General features: G+C 33.4%; 1 pseudogene; it reads right to left on the reverse strand.

Moving 5' to 3' along the window:
- Nucleotides 1-3,616: 3,616 nt before the first annotated feature.
- LOC109453098 (THAP domain-containing protein 2) lies at nucleotides 3,617-4,326 on the reverse strand (annotated as a pseudogene).
- Between the last annotated feature and the right edge of the window lie 16,397 nt (nucleotides 4,327-20,723).

The raw sequence follows: 20,723 nt of genomic DNA on the forward strand, positions 1-20,723 counted from the left end.
TGAAATTATGTATAGCCAAAATATGCAAGTAACTTTGGGATAGCCTAAGGAATTCAGCCTTCAAGACTATACAGAGGGTGCCAAAAAAATGTATACACATTTTAAGAAAGGAAAAAACTGTATTAAAATTGTAATACAATGAATGTCGCTAGCATTCATTTGATTAACGCCATCTTTTGACCGAACATCATATTACACATTGCTACTGTAATTAAATTCAACTTTAAAAAGTAATACATAGATAGCATCTCTTAAAATGTGTACATTTTTTTGGCACCCCCAGGTTATATGCTTCAGAGACAGGGACTTAAGGAATAAAGAGAATATAGCTGGAGAGTCAGGTTGGGGAACTATCCCAGAGGACATTCAAAATTGGAAGTTTAATCCTCAAATGGATGCCTTTAAGCCAAAGTCATTCCCAGCCACTTATCTGGTTGTGGGAGACCTATCTAAAAGCATTAAATAATGCAAATGAGCTGTGATTGAGTCAGCATTTATATAAATAAAAATCCTCAAGTTGAAATTGTGTCTCTAAGGGAATAGGCAAGGAATGTTCCTAGTATGAGCACTTAAAATTGCCCAAACATAGTTATTTGGGAGCATGAACAAGATAATACCTACTCAGCTAGACTGCTATTTCTGTGGAAGTGAATTTTTATAGAATCTGATTCTGTCCTTCAACTCATGTCACACTCTTATGGAAGGAATTAAGGCACTGGGGTAGGAAATGAATTTTCTTGGCTGGATATAAATATTTACCAGGAATAGATATGACAAGGTATTAAATTGGGTTTGTACTTTTTACACACACACACACACACACACACACACACACACATTTTAAAAAGAAAGACAAATTTTGACCTCCACTGACTTAGGGAATATTTTTTGCAACGTGGACAGTGTATCCTTCATGGTTTTCAGTTGTTGTCCAGAGGGTGCTCTTAATTTTCAGAGTTTTGCAGATATAATTAAAGATATGGACCTTAATATGGACTATCTTATGGCTGCCAGCTGCAGAGATGTGTGGAAGAGGAAACGGAAATGATGAGGCAGAGGGGAAGATCAGAGATTCAAAGTATGAAAATAATTTGTCCCACAATTCTAGCTTTAAAGATGAACAGGAGTCCAGCCAGGGAATACAAAAACTTCTAGAAGCTTGAGTCAAGGGTGAATGTAGATTTAGAGCTCAGTAAGACCACAGGGGTAGGATAAAGACTTAGAGGTCATTATCTTAGAGGAGATGAGTGAAACTATGGGACTTCCGACAAGGAAGTAACACACTGAAAAGTGAATTCTTGGAGAAGTAAAAATGCCTGACTCAAAATGTAGAGAACAGAATATTTTGTAAAAGGCTTTAATGAATGTCAAGGAAAATGAGGATATATAGTTTGTTAAGTGACCTTTAAAGCAAATTGCTTTATTAAAGAAATGGAAATGAAGGGGATTCACAACATGTCAACCACAGCTTACTAAGGAAGAAACAGGTTATGTAAAAATAAATATCATTTTTATTTTTTCTTTGAGAATATGTCTGAAAGAGCTTAAATGATAGCTATAAACAGTAATGAGATTTTAATACAGCCAGTGTCTCAGAAACAATGAGACAATAATGATGCAAATCATTATACTTGAAATAAAACATATTAAAAAAACATATCAATAAGCTTTCTGAAGTCAAGTTAAATAACATAAACCACATATTTAAAGTGCTGTTGATTTTATTTCTCACCAGTATTTTTCTGTGTAAGATATATTCAATTGATAAAATGTTGGCATAACATTACATAACAATCACATTAAGTTTGAAAACAAATTTCAAGCAGAAAATAATTGTATTTTAATATGTTTATAATATTTTAATTATTTTATTATATTTATGTTGAATCATTTTGGTTCATATAAAATATATATATATATATATATATATATATATATATATATATATAGCTAAGAAAATAATTTTAAAGGTACATCTCTACCAGATTTTAATATATATAAGGTAAATCAAATATTTTAGGTCAATACTGTCTAATAGAAATATAATGTGAGGACCATGTGTGATTTTAGACTTCCTAGTAACCACATTTTTAACAGTGTGAAAAATAAGAGGTGAAATTAATTTTAATATGTATGTACTTAACCCAATATATCCAAAATACTATAATTTTAATGCTCAATCACTATAAAAAATGTTTAATGAGATGTTTCTCCTAGTTGTTTTCATGTAAGTCTTTGGAATCTAGTGTGTATTTTACACTTAGAAGATATCTCATTTCAGACCAGCCATAGTTCAACTGTTCAGTAACCACATGCGGTACTCTACTGGACAATATAAATTTAGATAATTGTTTATTTCCAATAGCATATTTTATTTCAAAATGACCATTCTATAATTTAAGATTTTGAAGCAATTTAGAAGAAGTCATAATTAATGACACAATTCAATATTAGGATGTTTTAGCTATAAGGATGCTCACCTTGTTTTCTACCTTTCTACCAGCCTCCAATTGAGTTGTTCTATTCCTTCAGACTCTCGATATTCAGATCATTCATATTTTCTTCTATAAACATAACTCTTCAACATTGTTTTTCTTAGTTTATATGTAAATAGATTCATGCTTACACCGTTCTTTACAAGCCAGTTCCTCCAGACCAACATCTTAACATTGACATCATTTTGCAGACTTGACCGTAGTCTCCCATCCTTAGCACCCATGAAGAAAGCCTTATAGGAGCTGCTGTCCTTGAGTTATTACATTCCTTCTAGTTGATAGATTATGGTAAGTATAAAATTTGGGTGCCACACTTTCCATAAAATATCAAGATATTGGTTCTCTGGCTTCTCCACTGAGTATCATTAGGCCTTTGATTGTAGCTTTGTCACTCTCTGTTAGTTGGATCTTATCAGCAAGTCAATTCTGAAGATTGTTTTCAAGTACAAATGCTCATCTGTTGTATTTATACAAAAATGCCAACTGATCTTGATAATATCATTAGGATGCTATTTTGACCCAGTCAGGAATGCTGTAGATAGACAGTTCTACTATCTGTAGACATTGCATGTTACCGTGTTAGAAGTGAGAGGCCAATCATATTTTCTTCCTCATTGAAGTTTATTAAATTATACTGCTTTCATTATTTTGTTCTTTCTTTTATGTTTAGTATTCAATAATGTAACAAGGACTAGCTTAATTTTTTTTTTTTTTCATTCAGGATCTTTTTATTTTTGTCAAAAACATGTTGGTGCTTTAAATATGTAGCTCTTATTCTTGGTTTCTCTCAGGAAACCATTTTTAAATCTTAAAATCTTTTTAATATTAATTTTTATTAATGATATTTCTGTTGGAACATTGAGGACATTTATATCTTTCAGTCATTTTACCATTACTTTAAGTGAATTTTTTTCTTTATTTAATAAATACCAATCCTTTCTTCTACAGAATAATCTTGATTTTCAATCATGAATTATCCATTTACATTGTCATTTATATCTTAGTTTTTAATTTATTTATTTGGTTCATTCTTTTTTTACTTCAATTATAACTCTATTAAATACCCCTTTTCGGCATAATTTCCTTAAGTATCTACTTTTGAATAGAATGAAGTATGGGCATCAAGTTCTATGCAGGTTTATCTTAATGAAGGTATCCTTATTCTGTTTTAGATTTAGAAAATTAGTAATGTTTTATCTTGTACATCTTGTTCAGGAATGTTGAAATCCTCCAAAGAAGACTGCTTAAAGCAGTTGGTAAAATGTGTTATACTGTGCACTTAGGTAGTATGTTATTTGCTTCTAGATTTTTCATCAAGCATGTGGCTTTGATCCATCTTCGAGTTGCTCTGCGTTCCTTTTGTAGGCAAGTTTTCATTTTCCTTCTTAAGCTTGCTATTTTTTTTCCAGTTTAATTATCCTCTTTTTTTGCATCCATACAATTCCTAAAGGCATAACCGTGTTCAAGTAGTACTTGCTGACTACTACTGTTTGCTTTTAAATTAAATGGTCTGGTTGGGGTACAACTGTTGTTGTTCTTCAAAAGATTTCTCGACTTTGAGTTTCATAGACTTTACATGGACACAAAAACCAAAAATGTTTGGAATAGCATCCATTTTAAGTCATCGAGTTTGTCCTGTTAGGTCAAAACAGGAGGCTTCAAAATGCTTTGAACAAAGAAAAGTGTATTTTCCTGGCACAAAATATTTGTACCTAACCAGGCAAACCCATTCTTTTCTTCTTTTAGGATCCAAAGGAAACCTATAGAAGCTGATGTTAATGTGCTTGTTGTAGGTAGTAACACAGCCTGCCCAGGCACAATTAGTCAGCATTTCCCTTTCCCCCTCATCCTGTGCTCTTTTAAGCCTGTTCTGAGGTGCTGGCTGCTCTGCTTCTTTTGGGCAGAGGCTGGGCCAAGTGAGGCAGGAGAAGGACCCACCAAAATGAGTCATGGGATGGGGTGAGAAGAAGGGTGTGTTTGTGGGTATGTGGGGTAGGGGGAGGTTGTTGTCAGCCTTCCCTCTCTTTTTATTAATATGGCAGACTTGAGCCTGCAGAACCCACAGTCCTGGAGCTCCAGGCGTCTTCTTTTGCCTTCACCAACATGGTAGAAACAACCTGACCCTCCCTGGTCCCCAAAAACTTTTGTTCATCAAATTTTTCCATTAGTTCTGCAATCTCCATTTTTATCTCTCTACTGTTTTGTCTTCAATTCTTTGAGAGCTTGTCATATTGAATTCATTTTCACAGTAAATTTTTCTATAGCAACTTCTTTATGTGTAAAAATTTAAATGTGGAGGATTTAATTTCTTTTTGTCTCTTTTTTTTACCTCTCTTCTGCATGTAAACTCTATTCCTTATATTATATGTTTTCCCTAGTTTTCTTCATCTACTGTCTATGTTAAAAAAGATTAAATGTAATCTGTTTTCCTTACTATAGTTTGTGGGAATCCTTCATCACAAATTTTACCTTACCTGAAGCTTGTTTGACTTCCTCACTGAACTACAGTCTAAGTGTTTCTGTTGTTGTTGTTTGTTTGTTTGTTTTTTTATGATTGATGTAACCAGGGAGAGGGAGAACTCAGTAAGAACTCTGTGAATACTTTATTGGAGGGAATAGTTCTGAGTTTTTTTTTTGGTTTTTTTTTCTATGAGATTTTGATAAATGTATTGTTAAATGTTGTCTATCAAATAGAAATTATATGTCCCACTATAATAGAGGGGTAATTTTAAAGTTTGCATTATAGTCTCCATTTAATTAGAGTGACTAGAACACCTGCTTTTCTAAGAAGCAGTCAGAACTGGATATGCCTTTTTTATTTTTTAATCCTGATAGTGGCTACAATCACCAAATGCCAAAAAGATATGAAAGAATTAAAAAAAATATATTTTATATGGATTAATTATTATTCCAACATATATCACCTAAGTCTGCAAAGTAAACTTTTACAGTTATTTTGTAAAACAATCATATGATCCTTGCCAAATATATTATATTGAAAGAAAACATAATAAGCATAAATTAATTCTTATTGCTTTCAACCTAAATTCAATTATTCTGTGTTATAAGGATAATAATACAAATAAAATTTAATTTTGTGATATAAATACACATATGTAATGAAGAAATATACATATTCAGGAAGAAATGTTGAAGAGACTCTATGATTCTGACATTGCTTATAAGTATTATCAATAAGAAAGTCACTGTTAAAATCTAGTTAGTATCATTTAGTTCAAAGAAGAAATAAGAACTATATATATATATATATATATATATATATATGCATTAATTCTTTTAAAAATATACCTATTGAGTGCCTATTATGAGTACAGTATTTTTCTAGATTCAAAATATACAGCAGAAAATAAGACATGTGTCTTAAACTCTAGAGGGAAAGGAAGACAATATATAAGTAGACAAATATGCAATATAATTACAGATTCCATGAAAAAGAATGAAGCAGGACAAAGAATAGAGGGATAGAATTAGCTAGTTGAGTGCATGGCTTTTCAAAGAGACCTAAATGAAATGATTTGTGCATCTAATATATTTGATGAGATAGTTTGGGGAATTTAGTTAGTGCAAAATATTTCTACTTTATTTCCTTGAGAATTTACATGTTTTGTGTCTCTTCATAGGCTATAGCACTTATACAACAAGAGAACATATTTCTGTGTATTTAGATAACTTTTCAATACACCATCACTAAGTGATAAAGATCATAAGACAATTGTGTTGATGGTATAAAAACAATGGCAGAAAATTAAATGAGTAATAGCTTATATTAAATGTGCTATTGAAATGTATTCAGACAGTCATGGGATGTTAAGTGAATAAACACTGGTAATTTAGGTGATGCCAATTGTTAATTTAAAAATGTTAATAATGACATATGAATGTGAATTCATCAAGTTTTTAAATAGCTGACATTCTGAATTTATATTTAATGAAACAGGAAGTGATGAATCCACTTTTATATTGAAATTCACTGGCTGTCCTGAGGGAAGGTACTGGTATCAAATTTTCTAATGAGACAAGAAATTACTTTTTTTTATGACAAAGAAAATCCATTATTCAAATACTTATCTGATACAACATGACTATACCAACTTATATACTTTGCTATTTTTTAGTAAGTTAAATAAACTTACTTGATGATTCAGTGTTGCAAAAATACCACGGTTGATGACAGATTCAGATTTCAATGAGAAAATTCAAAGTTTGGGCTCATTTAACAATTTCATTTTTACAGTTTTGAGTGAATTAATGTAAAAGATAAGCAAAGCAGTATCAGAGATATTTTAAATGATATTCTTGGGAATGTGAAAATGTTATGTGATATACTAGTAAAGGGATGCCTGACCCAAAAACTAAACTAAATTTGCTGAGAACCTACTCATCAACTCCCTCTAAATTGAAATTTTACTAATTCAAGAAAGTATTTCATACCTCAACTTTGAAAATAAAATTACATGTTATTTCTGTTTTCAAATTTCTGACTCACACAACTTGAGCACTACAAGTTTAGAAATTGCATAAGTATTGTATTCATAATGATTTATAGTTAGAATACATTTCATTATCCCATTTTACAAGAGAATACGATTCCCAATGACTGGCAATCAAGTTTTTTTGATAGTACATTTCCAAATTAAAGTGGAGAAATAAATTGATATAAACATGCAACTGTTATCTAGAACAGACAGTTTTAAAACATTATTAAAATCAAAATGATTTAAAAATAAATTAGTAACTGGTATTATAAGAAGAAAATGTTAGCATTTTATGATATATAAACATTTAACTACGTAAAACATGTCATTATTTAGTTATTATTAGAGTTTAGCATATGACTTAATATGGAATAAATAACTCTTCAGCTACAAAAGCTTGGAAGTTTCTTTTATTGTAAATATGGAATGAGTGGAGAGTTTTTGCTAAGGGCCATATTTGAATTTAGCTGGCTCCTTAAGGCTGCAGAGTGAAAATTGTAACAGAGTGAGTACAATGGGAAGCAGGCAAGATAATCAGAACTCTATTATAAACCTGCATCACATAACTGATGAAAATCTAAATTATGAGGGTAGTAATAGCGACCGAGAAGAGGAAAGTGACTCAGATAAATTCAGAATTATTTGGGGAATGAAATCAAGAGGTTTTTGTTGTTTTGGAAGTGAGGGACAAATATACATACGCTGTATAATGATAAGGCACCATTACTTCCAAGACTGATCATATGATTCACTACTGGAAGAACTGGGACTGGGAATGTATTCTTCCCACTGCACCAAACAACGCAGCTGTGTGTCTCATGCAAGTGGGGCAACAGTGCTAAGAGTGCTGTTAGTTAATATTCTCACCAACCTCAGGGAAGATTTTATTCTCACTTCAAAACCTCTTTCTACCTCATGGCAAACACAGAACCTATTCAACACCCCATTGAACTAGGAATGCATATAGACAAATCTATAGCAAGGTGGATCAAATGATCCTGGACCCTGAGAACTTATTGTGAGACAAGCGGAAGGAGTTAGACTAGCTGCATTGTCCTGACTGCATCATTAGATGGCCAACTGACTCTCATTATTGGAAGATGCACATCTAAGGCTAAATATCCTTTATATCATATTTGTTGGTGCCTCTAGTAATGAGGAATTTTCTGTTTCTCATGGCTACACAATTTAATTTGGAATAGTTTTAAATATCAGAATGCTCCCTATTGATTCAAACTGGAATTAGCCTCCCTCTTCATGATGCTGAATTTGCCTGTACTCTGGGACACACAGGAAAAAAAAAAAAAAAAAGATTGAATTCTAAATTCTAATGTATACTGCTTCCAAATATGCAGGCAATTTTCTTATCCCTGACTAATAATCACTTCTAGAGATTAAATATTCCCAAGTTTCTGCATTGATTTCTCAGGTTATATGACTTTAACCCTGGCTATTGTCCCTCAAATGTGCTACAAGGTGTCTGCAACTCCCTGAGTAGTTACAACAAATCCAGACTTCCATTTAACAGCCCCATTGTGCTGCTAAAATAAGAGATTGTCCTTGACTTTGCCTTGTGTTTATGCCATCTCACTTGCAGCAGCCGGGCATGGTTGTACACTACAATGTTGGAAGTCTCAGATGAAGACTGTAAGAAGAGGATGGGGGGAGTCACTCACAGTCTGCTTTCCTAGGGAGCTTCAGTAGAACCAACTAGAATGTTGTGCAATTGTGTAATGAAGGGTTAAGTGCCTCATCAGCTGCGGTTCTCCAGTTCATGTTGCATCAAGGAGGATACACCACCTTCCCCCGTTTACAACCCTCTTTTTATGCACAGCTATCCAAACCGTATGGGGAAAAGCTAGAATAAATAGCTAAAATGGTACATGTTTTTTTTTATAAACAAGGCACTCAAGCAGGGTTGGATATGCAACATTAACACTCATGCCAGGTTTCAAGACAACCAAGCCAACGAGCACTAGATCACAGAAAACTGACTGAGACAGGAATACAGGTGGAATTCTTGACTAGGTTATGACAACACATGCATTTCTTGATAATTAGTTTTTATTCAAATAGCACTAGGATAGTGCTTATCCTGAAAAAATGAGCATCAGAAACCAGACTTGGAAATTTCCTACATTATCTGTGCCCTAATTCAATCATTTCTAAAGTCTTTTTAGATCATGAAGTTGAGTTGAAAGCAAATGTGATGACAGTTGATAAACAGCTCATCTTGTTTGGGTCATTTCTGCCAGAAACAAAGAGTATAATTACATCAGATATAAAAACTACAGATGTCAAAACATTTCTAAACAAAAAAGTTTCAAAAAATAAAGAAACAAAATGTCATCATATATCTATTCTTAATGGGCTAAAGATTTAAGGGTGGTGAATATTTAACAAAAGCCTACTTTTTCTAGTATTCTGTTTCCCTTCCCTAAATACTACTGGTCTAGCTCTGTTTACAAAAGTGTTTTCATGTTTCTCTCTCTTTAGGTATAAATATTAGCTATTCCGAAGCCTGCTAGCATTATGTACAGAGAAGATTCTCAGCTCAATAATTTGCCTGCCTGTTGCCAATTTCATAATGAAATAGGAAAATATGTTTTCAAAGAGAAAGGGTGACAGATAAGGTTTGGGGGATGGCAAGAAGCACACAGACAATACCATGAGGTCTTCAAGCATTTCCTCTTCTCATTAAATATGAAAAATATGAGATGGTTCTCTTGAATATGTTGACAGCCGATTAATTCATTTATGGAAAGGCTTCTTATTATAAAAAATGTGTTTGCATAATTGTAAGGAGTTGAATGTCTGGACTGCAGCCACTCACATTTCTTTGAAATGCAGATTGGCCTTAGATTGTATAGTACACAGAATGCTAAAATTAGGCTACATCTCCTGGGGTGTGGAGTCTGGGAGTGGTGCGAGTTCTAACTCAGGAGGAACATTTGACTGCTGCAGTAGCTGTGTTCAAATGTTTCCACAAATGTCAGTTTATAAAACAAACAGAAACACTCTATTCAATAAATCTAATTAGCAATCTGTTAGTATTTTCCTTGAAGTAGCCTGACGAGCAATTAAAACATGTATTACTTGACCATTTCAATTCCATTAGGGATAAATTTTGGCACTTCGGTTATAATTATTTCCTGAAAGAGTATAAAGTACTCGATATGTAGATAATTATAGAAGCATGCATAGACAATGAACTCGCACTGTATGCTAATGCTATATATGTTGTCTCAGAAAGTTTCTTTCTACTTCTCTTTTTCAATCTTTCCTGAACAAATCAGGGCTTGTACATTAAGTTACATTTTGGTCCTTTTAACCTTGTATAACAAAATGGATCATTTATTCTAGAAGGTGATATTGCACAGTGATTAAAAGTAGGAGCAAGATAAACTTGGGTTCAACTCTATACATTCTGTACTCATTAGTTGTATCATCTTGGACTAGCTAGTTCATAATCTTTAACCTCAGATTCTATCTATAAACGATGAACCATAATAACTTACAAAGTTGCTGGGATAAATGATTAAGACTTGGCTTTACTATCTTAGTCATGCACATAGTCAATGAATACAGACCCCTTCCTGTTTACTTCCATTAAACTCAGAGTAACTGGCTTGAGTGCAAGTGTAATTCAGCAAGAACACAAGACACAAGGACACCAAAGGAAAAAAAAAAAAAAGGTTGAAACTGAAACTGGAACTATTTGATTTTCGAAGTCAATATCAAATGGTCACAGCAGTTACAAAAGTGTTTGTGAGCAAAAACCAGAAAGTAACCACCAAGGTCTTCACTTATAGGGGTGTCATTTCCTCATGCAAAATGAAGTAATGAGGCTCATTACTACTAACATCAGTGGTTCTGTTGCTCAGTGATACCATCAGAGACACCACGTTTTCTATTTTCAGTTTTACTATTTTGGGCTTTGAATTTTGCTCTCTTGCATTTAGTCTCCTGCTTGTACTATGACTGTTTCTGCTGAAAATTCTATATCCATATATAGGAAGATGTGTGTGTTGTATGTGGGGGACAAATAATCCTGTTCCTTTTCTTTGGAAAAGGAAATGATTTCCTATATCTCCATAAAAGACTTTCACTGATGCCTTATTGTCCATTTCTGGGTCAAACTGTTACTTCCTGCTGAGAAGAATAGCAAGTTTTTAGCTGGGAAAATTGCTACCTCCAACAAAATAAAGGTTTTGTTCACAGGAGAGATGGGAGAGAGTGAACATTGAGTGAACTATTTTAGTGTCTGCTGTAGTAGTTATGGAGGAAAACGTATCTTTCCTTCTAGCTTCTTTGGCTGGTCTGATAATTATATTGACATGAGACAGGTTAGCAGGAGAAAAAAGTTTGTGTTGTACATATGGGACCTCATAAAGCCGTGACCAAACCAGGCAACTTTTAGTCACAAGAAACAATGCATTTGAGAAGAATTGACAAGACAAAGAACTTTGACTTTGGGGAGTAAGTTAGTGAAGTAACGAGGTTTGTTTATATTGCTTTCTAGGCTCTAAATTCTCCATTTCTGGGGCTAAGGATGTCTCTCTGCTTCCTGGTATAGGGAGGGTATTTTCCACCTGGGATATTTATTTCCTGATTTCAGGGAGACAAAGGAGGGTCAGAGTGTCCTACTTGCACCAGCTGTTTCTTCAGTAACTTTAATTCAAAATAATTAATATGCAGAGTTGTATACTTTTGGGTGGCATAGTCTGTTCCCCCTTAGTCAACAACGGAAATGTCAGAATGGTGTCCGAGTTGTATATTCCACTCATTTTATGGTTTGGTCATTATTGAAAATGTCACAATGATGTTAGACTGTATTATGCTAATTTTACTCTTTGGTCAATATTGAAAATGGAGGAGTAAGAATTTTTTTGTCCCCCATAAAAGGAGCAAAGAACTAGCATGAATTGTCAGAATCAACTTCTTTGGAACTGCATAAATTAACCAAAGTCTTACCACAGCCAGAGGAGCACTTATAAAAAACAAACAAAAAGAAACCCAAACCTGATTCTATTTAAGAACAGCAAATTTTGTAACAGCAAATCATTGTAATTTACCCCAGTCCCATCTCCCACTCTACAGTTCAGTGTAGCCGTGAAAATAATAGGCCTCATTCCCAATATCATAGAGTTTAAAGCCAATCTCATCTGCAAAAAAAGTTGCAATCATTTGTCTGGACTGTCTGGTGGCTTCCTGAAACAGTGGCTTGGGAGGTTTGTCTTTTTTAATGAAGTCAGAGCTGACCATGTGCTAAAGTTGCTTGGGAGATAGGGGAATGTTTTAGGTACTATTGTCTGGGGCAATAGATAACACTTGGGGAAAACAACAGACCTACTAGACGAGGGAATTTTCAGGTACAGTTTATAATGCTCATTGAATTCTACTGTGAAGATAATATCAAGCCTGTTTAATGTAGTAGATACTAGTCAGCGTGTCTGAATCTCCCTCCACCGCCACTGACTGGAAAGCTTTCCAGGAGCCAGGGCTCCACTCCACTCCCGCTTCTAGCCATAGTAAAATAGATGAACTGAAGACACAGCTCACCCATAACCAAACATTAGGATAATCAACGACCTATTATAAATCTGGTGTGAAAACACAAACTATCAAATTGGATGATATTTCTTGGATATTTTCACTAAGAAACACTGAAGAAATTGTTCCATTTAGGAGTAAGAACGGAAGCAGAAGGGGCAGAGAAAAGAAAGACTAGGGAGAAAAACAAAACTAAGAAGTGGCAGAAACTATGAATAATAGCAACTCTGGTACAAAGATAACATGTAGACTAGTAGATGAAGGGGATTAACCAGATAAGAGAATAAGATGCAGGTTTACAGTTACTTATTTCCACATGTAGCATATCCTGAACAGAAGCTGCAAGAAACTACCACTGCTGAGGTACCTCTGACTGTCTTGGATACAGAAACAACCATCAACCTCTCCTCATCTAGACTCCTTGTTTTTCAGTTCAGGCTTCAATAAACCCAGCATGATTTGAATTGACTTGAGGATACCTACTCAAAATAGCTCAACAGTATCTGATTGTGGATGGAATTCAAATGATATTTAAACCATACAAAACTCAATGTGTATTTCTAAAGGATTAGTACATATATCTATGAGGTTCACAATTATTAGCTTCACTGTAGTGTTAGACATTTTTTTTTTTTTTCAGTTTACTTGCATGATTTTGGCTTAAACAAATCACCAAACCCATATAAAATCAAGTCAACAATATTTTAATCAGTAATTTCCCAAGATTTATACATCTTCAAGACATTTTTATAACTCCACCTTACAAAGTATATGTATTCAGTCATGTAAAGAGAAAAACAAGTAATTATTTTTGTTTTTTATTTCATTTCAAATTTCTATTTATGTTTACGAACATAAATAATATTGTTGAACTTCATAACATGTCTTATTTAGCAACTAAAACAATTAGCTGTTTTTCCAAATCAATCAGCTGTCTGTAAAGCATAAAATGTTCATTTCCTGAGTTTGTTTGAAGTAATCTGTTACAGGTTCCAATGGCATATGCTACTGAGGAACTCTAGAAATGTCTTGTGCATTATTGAAATAAGTCCCCAGCTATAGAGAGTGACTAAATTGAAGAACACCATTTGGATGATGTTAAAAAAAAAAAAAGTTCTAGCTGGAGCCTGTGTTTTTTATTTGATTGTATAAGGAATTCAGAAGACTAAGTGAAGATACTGCCTTCTCAAAAATCTGTAGTATTTTATTTAGAGTATTAACAATTAATTTTTACTAGTTTTAAAATTATTTTATTGTGTCAACCAAACAATTTGTTTTATGTTACTTGAATTTAACTCACAGATCCCTCCAAATATTAAAATAGTAAAAGCTAACACATATATGACACTTCATGTGTCAATTACCATTTTAAGCTCTTTAACAATTGAGATATCCTTACAACATGTACACATAATGGTAATGGACACATATATATAAAGCCTTAAGTAATTAATCCTGATCTACATACCAAGTAAAAGATGAAGCTGAGAAATTCATAGCTATCATTGCCTATATTAGAAAAGAAATTATCTAATATCAATAATCTAAGCTAATGTATCAGAAAGCAAGAAAAAAAAGAGCAAGTGAAACTCCAAGTGGGAAACTAATGACTATCAGAACAGAAATAAAAACTATAGAAAACAGGGAAATAAACCAATACAATTAAGAGTCAGTTATTTGAAAAGATCAATTACATTAATAAACCTTTAATTAGACTGACCAAGTTAAAAAGAATGTACAAGTTACTAAATTCAGCAATGAAGATAGGGCTTTACTAAAATACCAAAATTTAAAAGGCTTTAAGGGGATAGTATGAAAAACCTAAACCTAAAAACTGACACTACTTAGATAAAATGGACACATTCCTAGGAAAACATAACACTATTTCAAGAAGAAATGTTTTAGAAATGAATAGATATATATCAAGTATAGAAATTCAGTTTGTACTTTGAAATCTTCACACAAAGAAAAGTACAAGTGCAGATTGTGTCACTGGTGAATGTTAACAAATATTTAAGGATAAAGTAACACAAATCCTATATAATCTATTTCAAAAGATGCAAGAAGAATGATTTCTTAATTTATATTAAGAGAACAGACAAAAATTCACACATGAAAAATTAAACATATATTTCATGAACATACAGAAATCCTTAACAAAACCTTAGCAGATCAAGTCCAGTAATATATAGAAAGGATTAGATACTATGACCAAGTGAAGTTTATCCCAAGAACACAAGGTACTTTTGACATGCCGTATTAATAGAATAAAGGATAGAAACCACAGGAAAATTTCAATTGACCCAGAAAAAAATTGAAAAATCTCAACATCCATTCATGATAAATACTATCAACACATTAGAAATAAAAGGAAACTTTTTCAAACTAAGAAGGAACATCAACAGAAAACCTATAGCTAACATCATATTTAATAGTGAAAGACAAAATGTCTTTCCCTCTAAATTCAAGGACAAGGCAAGAATTTCTCTTTTCACAACTTCTGTTTAACATTAATACTAGATGGTTTACCCAAAAAAAGAAGGCCATCAAATTAAATAAAAGTCATGAAAATTAGAAAGAGAACACTAAAACATCTTGTATTCAAGGAAGACATGATTTAATAGGCAAAAAAAAGAAAAAAAAAAGAAAAATCCTTAGGATTCTGTTAAGAGTACTAATCTGTGAGTTTAGTGATATTACAGCATAAGAGATCAATGTATGAAAATCATTATATTGCTGTATAACTGGAATAATGCATTGCAAAAAATGAGATTAAGATCACATTTGCATTTTCTATAGCATTCAAACCAACACAATGCTTAAGAAAAAATTTAGCAAATGAAGTGCAAAACAAATACATAAAAAAATTATGAAACATTGCTGAAAGTAAACAAGATCTAATTAAACAGAGAGACACACCGTATTCATGGATTGTTTAGATTCATTGGATAGCAATTCTTCCAATTTGATGTATAAATAACGCAATCCCTATGAAAATCCGCAAAGCTTACTTTTTTATAAATTGACAAGTTGATCTTAAAATTAGCATATTATTACAGCAGGAGTATCGGTTAGATGAGTCAAATATATCGTGTTTCCTTGAAAATAAGACTTAGCCGGACCGTCAGGTCTAATACGTCTTTTGGAGCAAAAATTAATACAAGACCGGGTCTTATATTAAAATAAGACCTGGTATGATATAATATAATATAATATAATATAATATAATATAATATAATATAATATAATATAATATAATACTGGGTCTGGTATTAATTTTTGCTCCAAAAGACACATTAGAGCTGACAGTCTGGCTAGGTCTTATTTTCGGGGAAACACAGTATAATCCAGTGGTCTCAAGCAAGAGTGATTGTGACCGCATACTTGAGGAACATTTGGAAATGTCTGGAGACATTATTGGTTGTCATAACTGAGTAGAGGCCAGAAATGGTCCTAAGTATACTACAATGCACAGAGCCACCTCCCACAACAAAGAAGTGCTGAGCCCCAAATGTTAATAGGGCTGAGTGTTAGAAACCTTAATTTAACTGTCTCAAGACAAGATAGATTCATATACCCATCCTTTAGGTTGAGGGATACTAATCCATCAGAGCAAAAAGATTTAGTAATAGAGAAGAAAAGAAGCCCTTTCACGCTGAGAGTACCTTAATGGACACTGCCAACTCTTGTTAGACAAAAGCTCTCTTCTATATTATTGTGTGTCTTTAAAGCTTTTCTTTTCATGGCCTCTTTCTTCCAATATTCAGACAACTCACTATGGTCACATGCTGCCAGAATGATAGCCATTTGCCTTTGCTAATATTGGCTCTAAGGTATTAAGTACAATTTTTAAAAATCATATTCTCAGGTAAATGTCACATTTTTTCTTGTATTTTGAAGCAGTGGTATGTAGTTTCTGTATAGTAAAATCTCATATTAAGAGTGTTTTAAAATGGCTGATTTCCTGTGGCATTCTTAGCTATCAAAGTGGTGATTTATCATCTTTCTTCCTTTATGTTTATTAAACAACACAAAAGCCCCAAAGTCTCTAAGTGCTTTTTAATTCAAGTCTATAAGTTTCTGTGCTTCTGGGCTTCTCAGAGACCAGATTGCTTTGGGAAATTTGTGTCAATATGGAATAGTAAAATTGAGCAACTGCAACTAAACTAAAAAGTACAAATTTGATTTTCTCCTAAAAGGATATATGAGGTGAAAATATAACTCATATTTATAGGATGCAGTATGTATAATATGTCATTTACTATTCATATGATAGAAAATGACGCCTCTCAAATCTGGATGTTATGATGCTGACACCAACTACAACACGTGGGTTTCCCCCGATACCACCAAGCAATTCTCTGACACCAGCAGAATTTCCTACAATTCATGTCAGTTCTGATACTATCTACTCGGAGACAGTATCAGATCCTGCAGGTTAAGGGTTCAGTCTTACAAGACACCCCTCCCCCCACCCCCCACTTCTCACACCAATTCCAAGTCCGTATTGTTACCTGTTCTTCTGACTCAGTGGCTATCGATTGGAGGTTCTAAGGACCCCTTCCTTGGATATGATTAATTTGCTTGAACGATTCACAGAATGCAGGAAACCAGTTTACTTACTAGATTACCAGTTTATTACCAAAAAAAGCCCAACATTCTAATCACATGGTTGTTTCCCCTGGCAACAAACCCTCATCCTCAGGTGCTTTCTAAAAATCACCTCATTAATGTGAGCTCAGATGTAGTTAAAGGGGGTTATTATGAGTATCGAGACATATTTATCACTCTTATCACTTAGGAAATTGCAAGGGTTTTAGGAGCTATGTGCCAGGAATGCAAACAAAGAAAATATATATACAGAGGGTGTCAAAAAAAAGTATACACATTTTAAGAAAGGACTGTATTAAAATTGCAATACTGAATATGTACCAATAACAAAAGATGAATGCAAGCCATGTGTATACATTTCTTTGGCACCCCAGTATTTACTTTAAACCACAACATCACAGATATGAAAATAAAATTCCCATCTTAGCAGACCACTAGCAATTAAGGTCCTATAACAAAATTTTGTAGAGCACACAAAATAGTATGAGAAGTACTGCCATGGTCTTTTGCAACATGGATATTGGACCAAGTCTTGAATTCGTTAGCCACAACAAACTAAAGTATATACTGAGTATCGTAACAAATTTTAATTTATTTAATGATTATCAGATCTAATGAAAAATCATCATTTTCTTTCTATCTCAAGGAAGTACATTTTCTTCTTATTATGTGAACAGTAGTTATTTTCACTGTATTCTTTTCTTTATAAAAAAATAAATATTATAGCTAGTTAGAAATTATAAAACTAGCTGTGTCATTTACAAAACCTGTAAGATTCGTTGATTATTGCTCCCTACCTCATTCTATAGCTGGCTAAAAGTTACCTTCTCATTGATGAAAGTCTACCAGGAGGCATGACAAATAAGCTATTGACAACATGTCTAAAGAAGAAAAATATAATTGTTGTTTACTGTGAAATTCCACATGGGAATCTGTTTTAAGACTTCCCAGTTAAGAGGTAATTTTATTTGTTTTCTCCTGCTTATAAGCCAGTGTTTTAAACCTTAGGTGATTGCCGCAGGATGGTGCAATGACAGTTCCCAACTTTCTTTCCAGCATATATGATTGAAGGAATGTAGACTTTTTCCTGCTATTCCTTATCTTAACCAAAACCCCCCTTTCCCGAGGACCACATACATTCACATCTTTTCCCAGTGGTCTATAAGAATGGAAATAGTTGCCATTTGTTGAGGGGTAACTAGTATCCAGACTTCTCAGCATTTCATAGATATTACCTCTTTAACTAGAACAATAATCCCCTAATTTTGACATTTGAACCCCAATTTTATAGAATCTGAGATTCAGAAGACCTTAATAAGTTGTTTGGTGTTACAAACATAATATGTAGGGACATTTGAGTTGTAATACGTGCTCTTAGCTACTGAGTTTCCTTCTCCCTGCATATCATAATGCCATTAAGTGGAGGGACATCAGTATTCCCCAGACTATTAGTGGTGCTTCCTGTTCATTATATTTCTACCCTCTTGTATAAGAATTATTTTTTTAAAGAATCTCATGTCATTCTTCTAAGCTTCTGTCTATTGTTTTAGCCACTCAACTGCAAAACTGCTGGTTTATTCCACTGTCTATACTGAGGCTTTTCCCTGACCTTGGATGATGTAAATATTCATATTGACAATCTGCAACAGTAATTACAGTTTAAAAGATTAAAAATATTGCAGAAGCCACAAATACTTTTGCACAAACCTAATACTAACATCTCTTAATTGCTTGTCCAAAGCCCTGCACATCCAGTCCATCCAACGCTACCCAGGGATGTGACTAGACATGGCCATTAACCCCAAATGCTATACATATGAAATACTGAACTCCAGCATCCCACTCATAACACAACCAGTTGTTCTTCCATCTCTGTTACTTTTATTATTTTTTTCTTTGTCTCATTGTTATATTTCATGTGTTGACTTCTTTGCTTTTATCTCAATCTATTAATTCCCTTGATTTTTCAATTACTATCTCAACATAGTGAAACAATAGCATAAAAAATAATGCCATCTATTATTTTTAACAATCTGTACTAGGCCCTTTTTATGTTATCACAACTGAGGATAATAGAGGTGAAGCAAAGCACCCAATTTCACACAGGATGTAAATGATACAGTAAAGATAAGAAAACACGTCCTCCTGTGTGATTCTAAAGTCATGTTCTTCTCTCTATACTCAGCTGCCGCAATAGCAAAGATACAATTCTTAATTATCTTTCACCTTCATTGTGTCAGATCTATTCTCATCTGTCCTGCAGAGTTCAACCTCTGAATCATTATTCACTCCAATGAAAATTGGTTCTTGGGTAGTGGAGAGGATGAAAAAAATTAGATATAATGGTTTTCTGCCCTTCAAAAGGCATATAGTAGATAAAGAGCATTTCATCATATTAAAATTTTAGGGGGAAGGCAAGCAGAAAAAAATGTCTTAAAAAGCCACTTAAAGGGAGAAAAGATGTGGAGAAACACTACAATTAGGTCATGTTTTCAAACTAGAGCTGTGCCCCCCATCTGATCTCTCTGTATTATTTTAGTCAACTCCCATTCTCATTTATTTAAACTTTCACTTCAAACTTTATTATCCCTTAGGCTCCTCAGACTTCTCAGTCAACAAGTATGTGTAAAAACACATACATGGATGCACACACATAGCAAATGATCTTCCATCTTACCTCATGGAGAAAACTGAAGTATTCAGGTGGAGATTTCTCAATAGTCTTCCCTACTTACATGTCATCCTCATATAAACCTATACTCAATGCCCACAGTATTCGTCCTTTTCCAGTAGAAAATGTGTCTCTCTTCACTTGCATTCTGGGATTCTAACACCTCAGTATCTTGCTTTGTTTGTTTTTGGTTTTTTTACATAAAAAAATCTGAAAGTGTGCTGTCATTGGTTTTATAGCTTAGCAATGTTAAGGTCTGTATCTTAATTATTTTGGCCTTTGCCTCATGGTCAAAACTAGGAAACTAGGAAAGACACACAAGAAACTGCATCTTTGTGCATCAGCCCATTTGAGAAGCCTGACAGACATCAAATTTGGTCATGTTGACTAAAGTGTATTTGCCCGAATTTTTTCATGTGCCACCCCCTCCCCATGCTGCTTTAGAGGCTTAAAGGGTAAATATCTAGGTTTTTAAGTCACAGAGTAAAGGCAGAAAGAAAGAAGGAAGTTAGAAAGAGTATTGAGTTAGCTAACCCAGAGTATCTAAAACAGCATTTATGTTTAACGTCTTCTGTCTTTAAAAGAGGAGGGTTATGCAAAAGAGGACAAAATTTTGATTTTCCTTTTGTATTTAACTTCCTATCTTTCTCTCCCTTGTATGATATTCAGTCTTTAACTCTTAACCTTTGCAGAGTTTGGCTGAGCAATCCACTTTTTTATTTTCTGGATTTTTCTGTGTGAGCATTTCTAGATTTCTATTAGCATTCTGAAGATTCCAGAGAGGAATCCTTGATATAAAAATAATTAATTTTCCTTCCTGTTTTAACCACAAACAACAACAAAAAGGACTGTCTTGGAAGCTAAGTGATCCTTCATTGTTTTCTTTTCAATTATGAG

The sequence above is a fragment of the Rhinolophus sinicus genome, linkage group LG06 (genome assembly GCF_036562045.2).
Source record: "Rhinolophus sinicus isolate RSC01 linkage group LG06, ASM3656204v1, whole genome shotgun sequence".
NCBI classification, from domain to species: Eukaryota; Metazoa; Chordata; class Mammalia; order Chiroptera; family Rhinolophidae; genus Rhinolophus; species Rhinolophus sinicus.